The sequence below is a fragment of the Trachurus trachurus genome (assembly GCF_905171665.1).
Source record: "Trachurus trachurus genome assembly, chromosome: 9".
Classification (NCBI taxonomy): Eukaryota; Metazoa; Chordata; class Actinopteri; order Carangiformes; family Carangidae; genus Trachurus; species Trachurus trachurus.
In genome coordinates, this window is record NC_139895.1 from 10,194,485 (window position 1) to 10,202,877 (window position 8,393).

The window sequence follows — 8,393 nt, forward strand, 5'->3', positions numbered from 1 at the left end:
AAGAAAGAAAGAAAGATGATAATACCTTCTGTTCTGAGAGAAAGAAATCTCAAAAACCTATATTGGCCAGCAAGTTAAGGCCTTGGACACTGAGGTAGACAACCAGGAAAGGGCAAGCAGGGCTCCCAGGGGAAAATGTGGCCCCCAATGGCCCCTCATACAGGCACATTTTGCAATGACAAGTATAAATCCCCCTTAAACTCCCCATGAAGACATTAATCCACCATGACTGGGGAGCCTGGTGATGGGTGCTGTAGCTGAAATCTACCCATTGACCTGCATGTGAGGCATTCAGGGAGCATCTGTAAACTGTGGAGTCTCCTGATAGGCTGCATGCTTCAGAAACATCTGTATATTGTAGTGTTTATACTGATAATCTGCTTGTGTGGTGTTTAGGGAACATCTGTAAACTGTAATATCTACCAACCATTTGCATATTAGGTGTTTAGGGAACATCTGTAAACTGTAGTATCTACCATCAGTCTGCATGTGAGGTAGTTAGTAAACATTCGGAATTGCAGCATCTAAACATCTGCATGCAGGGGTGGATTTTCTAGGATTCATAGGGCTTCATTGAAACTACCCCACCCCCACCACCCCGCCCACCGGCCCCCTCTCCATCTAATCTAATGAAAAGCAGACGCTTTTTAAATTTTAAATCAAATCTCCAGCAGTCCAGTTCAGTATAATTCACTGTTGGTAAGACATTTTCTGTCCCTGAGTGGCTTTAGATTTGTTAAAAAAAAGTTACTTAATGTGGAATATTTATGTTGCTGGAATAACATTTGCAGAACTTATAACTTATATGGCAAGTACACACAGTTTGGCCACATTTTATTAGATTAAAAAAAGGGCTTAAAGGTCGAGCAGCTTCCACAGGGTTGCATCATTCTTTGCACCTTGTGGGAAAGTGTTAGGAGGTTGGAAGGACACACTCATGATTTTGCTAATCTACTCTTGCCTTAGGACAGAAAATATGACATTTTCCTTGAGGTTTCCCGGGGAGAGGAGGCCATGGGGTCAGCGAGACATCAGAGTCTGTTCCCTTGGGAGCTTGAATGTAATCAGTAAGTAGCATAGCAGTGGTTTACAAGACACGAGTTGTGCGGTTGAACAAGAGTAATGGTGTGTCACAAATGCAAGCTACATACTAATTCCAGGCTGGTTTTCAGTATGTTGCGTGTTTAAACAGGAAAAAAAGTGACAAAATGAGGTATATTATTACTTCGCTGTGTGAATACTAACAACAATCGATTTTCTGAGGGTGCTGTCAATAGATGTTGTTCTCCCACAATGCAACGCACAAAAGAAACAGAGAGGCTGCTCAAATTTGTGAGGCATTTTAATAAATGATGGTTTGTTTTTGAGACATCTCCAGAAAAAAAACAAAAAAACAAGTATTAAATTTTTCATCTTGAGATATTTTGTTTTGGATTTCTTGACTTTAATTGGCTGTGGCATTTCAAAGTCTGACATCTAAAATGTGTTTGGCATCATTTCCTGCTGGTATTAAATGGTTATTAGGTTGATTCTCTTTCCTACAAACTGCTAAGACGTTATACCATCATTATTATTCTGTAGATCATACTTGGGATATGACACAGAAACTGTTCCTTAAAACGAGACATTAGGACATTCTTAACTTTGTGATAAGCCCCTCCCACCTAGACCTACCATTTTTTAAATAATTTGGTTTAACTAGACTCAAGGGGGGTCGTAACACTTTCTTTTTAAAAGAAGATTACAGGTATCTCTAGTCAGTAAACCTGTTGCTATTTAATGTCCAGAGAGAAGTCTGAGAGGAGATCTAACTACACTGAGATTGATTTTGATTCTTCAAACCTTTAATTATCTTCACTTAACATTTCCTAATAGGCGCTAAGCACAAAGTAGAACAAAAACTGACCATATCATCATTATTTGGCCATGAATCAAAGTATTGGATGAATTAAAACCATGATCCAATGAACAAACTGATTAAGATTCATCCTCTTGGGATCATGAATGTTTGTAAAATTAAGTTTGAGACACTGCACTCGAACCCACAAAGGTCACCTATAGCGCCTTGTGAAAAATTAGATTACAGTTCATTTTAATGGCAATATGAGTGTCTGTGCAAAGGTTTTGCAGCATTTCATCCTATGGTTTTTGATATATTTATGTCTGGTAGTGGTAGTTTAGTTCAAAATTGAAGCATTGGCCCAATGGAGGCATTAAAAAAACTGACATGTCGTGACAACTTCTATCTTAACTGACAGACATAGACACATGCAAGGTAATCATCATTAAGTCCCTTTTTTAGTAAGGCAATAATTAAACGCCAGTTTGTAAAGGCATTTTTTCCACAGCTCCATTTTTCACACTTCTTTCTCTCTCTGCGAGTCTCTGAGCATTTTGTCACTTGAAAGGCTCTCCTAAATTCCACATTATTTATTCATAAAGGACAAGGATTTATTGGTTTTTATTTCAGAGTGTGTGGTCACTGCATTTAAAAAAAAAACACAGGCGCAACAGGCTCAACCTCTCAACACTTGACTCCTATGTGGTCTGCTTTGTGTAACTGTCATACATTAGAACAATTGGCCCAGACTTGCCCTGAATACAAAACAACCCAGAACAATGGAGTCTTACATAAAGGGACCTTATTGCGCTCCCTCTGATTCCAGTTTGATGCAGGTCGGATTAAAGAGTCTACAAGGTGAGCTGAGAGGCACCAGCTGAGACACTACTCTCTCAGTGTCTTATTTCTTAAGACCATCTCAGTCCAGATTATTTGGGGGTCTAATTCCATCTTCACAGCAGATAAAGCCGATTACACACCGGCTCTCAATGGCATTAGGTAATTTGCCTCACTTTATTCGGTGTAAACTCCACCACTAACCTCACTTCAACCGATCTTTAATCTATTTTTTTCCCTTTTCCACATAATCCAGAACCTGAAATCCGATGGTTTTTCAGAAATACCCAAAGAGTGTTAATTGAGACACAGTAGCTGAGCAGAAGTCTCTAAACAGAAAAATGTTATAATACAACGGTGGCCTCAGCTACACCTATCAAATTATTCACAGAGTCAAAGCTTTGCCATCAAATTCCAAGCTTTTTTGGGGGGGGGAGGGCTCGTGTTGCTCACAAGCTGAGTGAAGACAGATCTCATTGTAGTTCTGAATCAGATTGGATTATGAGCTTAGTCTATTTTTTTCTGTTCTGTGATTGTATTAGTCTTGGGGAAAAAGCATCACAAGGAAGTGCAATGATGCAGCGCTTTTCCCCAGCACAATCAGATTTGTTGTTCCTCATGACAATTATCATCTGAAGTCTTTCCTTCTCAGTAAATGTTACATGATATGCCACAGAGTTATTTCACAGGGCTTTATCAATTGATGATCTTTCAATCCACTGGAGTTCAATATTAAAATTCAAATGCAGTCCCCGGCTCGCAGTTACTGAGTTTATGATGTGAAAATCACATAATGAGATCTTCTAACTCCCCTGATATATTGATGGTATCATAAGGACGACAACGGCAATGTGAGGTGTACATGTACTGCACGATGGCGCCAGACTGATACAGTCTGATGGCATGTCCGGGTTCGAATTCAAATGTGGTTAAAGCTTTCAGAATAATGTGGTTTCCTGTGAGATATTGGGATTCTGTGGGAATGTACAATCAATCTCACACAGAATCTAAATCTTTTCCTCTAAGCTCACAAAAGACGATAAGACGCGAGCATCAAGATTGCCGCCCCATCGCCACTGAGAGAATGACCCTTTGCACGATGATTAACCGCAAAAAAAAAAAGAAAAAAGGAAAGAACGTGCCATATTTCTCAGATCATCAGTAATCTGTTGGTCTGGTTTGTACAACAACTGTTCATTTCCTTTAGAAATGTTCTCTGCTTACCAGGAAAAAAAACTCTATAAAAGCCTCTTAGCAGAACACATAAATATACATCGTTTTCCTAGAAATACCGTGTAAATCTTCCTTATCCATTTCACAGGTACACTGCCCGAATGAATTACAGATGAGGCAGTGCATTTGATTTAGAAAACTTGCCCATGTTAAGGGGCTTCAAAGTAGCCCCAAGCACAAAGTAAAAGAGGAAGCTGTGTAGCCCTGAGCCTGGCAGGATGCATCTGCTTACTTTGCCTATGAAATTGATGAAAAATCACAAGGGGTCTATAGCCAAAGGATTCTCCCCTTCGATATCCCCAAAACTAGATGACGCTAAATCCAAGGTCTTCTTTCAAATTCATCTTTGGTATAAAGTAGAAGCCTACTAATATCGCTGACTCTAGTTTGCATTTCACAAAATGCAGCACTAATGTCTTTCCCAGTGGGTATAAGCATCTATCCAAAGACTCATATGGCTATCACATTAAAACCAATACACGATCCACTCTAAGGGAAATAATGACTCCAACCCATGTTAGCGTGATCTCTAAAGGAGAAACGGTGCTCTATCATCTGAACACAAGGCCCTTATGAGCTTAGTGCTTAGTGCAGAAATTAATGAACAATGGCTTGAATCCATTACATTACTTATAACAGGCACCAAGGGAGCATGTATGGACAGACTGGTGCCAATTTAACACACAGACGCACACAAAGAAAATGACAAATCCAAATGTTCTGGAGCTTCAGCCTTTTTTTTCTTCTTTTTTTCCCTTTTTCTTCCATGTCCAAAATATTTCAATGATGGTTGGCTCACACGTCAGTGTTCGACATGCATCCTGTCACGTGTCCCTGCAGTCACAGATTTGACTCTTGAACCGTCCATCTGAGAGCCAGGCAGCATGCACGGGGGGTGGACCATTTGTTAGAATATCTTTAGCTCTACTGTAGTTGGCCATTCTTTGCAGCATCTTGGACTGAGTGGGTATTAATCACCAGTAACGAGAGGTAAGGTTTGGAGAAGTAGGACATCAGCATGTGTGGGGGGAAAAAACACGCAAATATAACTGAATGGGTATCACTTCCGTCAAAAATCTGTTTTGAATAACGTCACTGATCATTTGTTGAATTAATCCAATAAACATGATGACTGGTTGAAGTGGGATTCAATTCTATATGGAGTGCACTGCACACTGATTTATGGGCTGTAGAAGCCTAATGGTTTGTAGTGTGTGTGGATTGAAGTGGGAAACAGTGGGTGGGAGCTCTTTATGAGTAACGCCCTTCTTTCATTCACACTGTGATGCTCCTGTGATGCACAGTCTTGTACGGGAAACCCCCGTGTTGTGAACTTCTGTATCATTAGTTGTTTGATGTTTGCTGAGTACAAACGAAACAATTATGGCTGCCAATTGGACCTGGAGTGATCATATAGTATATCATGGGATGATGACAGGTAAGGCGGTATTAGACTTGGTGTAATGAGCTCAAATGCCTGAGTTAATCCTGCTAGTGTAGAAGATCTGGGCAGCTGCCTCAACACAGTCCCACGGCCAACAGTTCCCACTTTGTCTCTCTGCGAGCGTCTGGCCCCGGGCTACTGGCTATCTCCATGAAAGGTCAGTAGGAACCCTGTAGGCTCATAAAGACAGGCCCATTAACTGATCCACACTTGGAAACCAGCATTATTTATTCAAGATCCCTCCTTAGGACGAGAATGGGAATGAGGGAGGAGGCAGGGAGGATGTAGGAAGAGATAAAGGAGATCAATGGAAATGTGGAGTTTAATTACCGTCAGCTCGGCAGGCCATCTTCACAGGACTAAATCCTTGGCAGGGGCTGGCGGAAACAGACTGGCAACACCCGGAGCCTGTATTTGTGTTTCTGACAAGTTTCACTATTCACAGTGGTGTTGTGTTAAACAGAACTTAGATCAGGACGAGAGCAGTCTTTCTTGACAAGGCCGACATGCTTTATGATGAATAATGAAAGAAGTGTTTTCGTCAAAAGCCCTTAATTGGCTTAAAGGAAAAAAGCATTTGCGTGGAGTTTGAAAAACCTCCCTTCTTGTCAGGATGTAATTGAGCGTCCTCTGTAGATAACTTTCCAGTCATGATGCACTTATAGCATCACTAAACACAAACGTGTTAGCCCGGCTCAAGGATAAACACTTGGTTTCACACCAAGTGAAGGAAATGTGATTAAGTCCCTATATCTACACATCAAGCGATAAACATCATTAGATGGAAACTGCCCCGTCTAATTTGTTGTGATGTGCCTGTGATGTCATGATTGGATGTGCTCCCTTAAACGAGACAGAGGCAATTCCAGCTTCTTTGGGGAAAAAATAAATAAATACCATGCCATGTTGCTGACTGCAATTAAGCTGTGATAATGAAACAGGTTATTTCAGGCATGATTTGCAGCAGCTGAACAAAGAAATGCATGGCTTAAATGTGACCATACATAAAATCTGACATAACACCATGATCCTCTATTGGCAGCCTTTTGCACATAATCAGAAACAAGCTGACGCAGAGCACGGCAGCGACTCACAGCGTGTCATGACAGTCGTTTCACATGAGATGTTTTGGCTTTTTTTTTTGACGACATGCCACCGATCGCATGATTGTGTTTGTTTTTTTTATGTAAAATAATGGTTTTAGTTTATATTCATGGAAGCAGGATTTTTCCCTGTGATACTATGCAAAACGACAAGTTACACATCCCCTTTGAACACGAGGTAGAGGCACGTCTCCTTCAGGTTGTTAGGGACAGTGCACAGCAGTGTTGGTTAGACATCAAAGACTTAAGTATGTTAACACATGCTGAGATTTTCACAGGTATGTCTGCGACTTCTTGAATGTTTGTACACAGCATGGCACAGAAAATTACATTGGTTGTGAATTATATTCCTGTCACTGAATTTAATTTGTGCAGCCTAATCCAGCAGCTTGTTAAGGTAGAATTTCTGTCTTGTTTTTACCGGATCATTTTCTCTTGTAATTAATTAATTGTGATGAATGAATACAAATTTTTGTATTAGAACAATTTGGGAGGATTCAAGAGACACTGCAGATGGATTATGTTCCTTTGCTCATCAATTAACCTGCACAAAATACAGTCTCTGAAGTTTAGAATAGAATAGTGGGAAATCTGGGGAAATAAATTGGCTTGTTTGCAATTGTATATTCAAGTTTGCTGTAACTACAAGCAAGTCAGATAAATGTGTATGTGCACACCCTGATAATCTTCACAGTTACACCCATGGTCACCAGGGAGCTGCCCAGTACAACGACAGTCTGAGGCCCACTGAGGAGCTCCACCAGAGCAGTTGAAGCCTTCAGAAATTGCATGGTGACTAAAGTGCTGCTTTTTCTCTTACCTGTCCAAGAATCTAAGACCTTCCAGTCACATTCTTCTAACCTTTAGGTCACCGCTTGCATTAAAATGTAACTCTGCGGTGGTTAATGCTGCAGGAATTGCTTTTAAGTTCAACCTTCTCACCTGAACACACACGTGAGCTCACTCCACAGGGAAACTCACTGGACTCCTCTCCTCGCCCTTGCTCATGATGGACAGGCTCACCAATGACCTGAAGGCAGAAACATGAAACCAAGAATGTAAGCAGGGGGGCGGCTTTTCTCGCCTTTGACCGCTACCCGCAGCGTATTGAGCGAACACATAACACAGACAGTGGTCAATACACTGAGACCCAGCTACTGGCTTCTTCCTCAACAGAACAGAGGTGTAATTGCATTGCCTTCTTGGATTACTATTAGAGTATTTCCTGCAAATGTAAAACTTACAGTATGCAACGTATGGCGCATATGGAATGGTTACGCTTATTCACTCTCTCCTTGAGCGAATCAGAAAAAGTAAATACGCTCAAGGAGGATAGATTGGACCCAAACACGGATTTAAAAAGGCAATAACAAAAACAATCTGCATTGCAGTATGTAAATCCACAAAATGAAACCAATCTAAGTGAAGTGTCACACCCTCCTGTAGGCCTGCACTCCCCAAAGTTTGGGCTCGCCGTCTTCAAAATCCTCTCTCCAAAACGTCCCTGCAGAGAGCAGCAGTCGAAGTTTATCTTTCTTTGTCAGCTAGCATGTTATGGAAGCTAATAATATTGTACTCACCTGAGATTTAGTCCGTCAAAATAACAGACCAAGAAGGTGTTCGTCAAACTCAACTCTTAATACGATGCTAATTTATCCCCTTCACATTAAGTTGTCAAACTTAAAAAGATCTGTCTTCTGTGGCTCGTCTGCTCCGGTGCATGGAGTGTAATGAGAAAAGAAAAAGCAAGGTAACGGCAGCGGCATTCATGCTAAGTGTGTGCTTGGAATGGATGCGCAACCTGCTGGTGAACATAAGAAACTACATCAATTACTCTAAAGCCTTACAGCTCTAATCAATAATGTAATATAATATAAAATGTATAATGTAAACACGGGTGCAAATAATGGGGATTACATTATTAGTTCAACCAGTT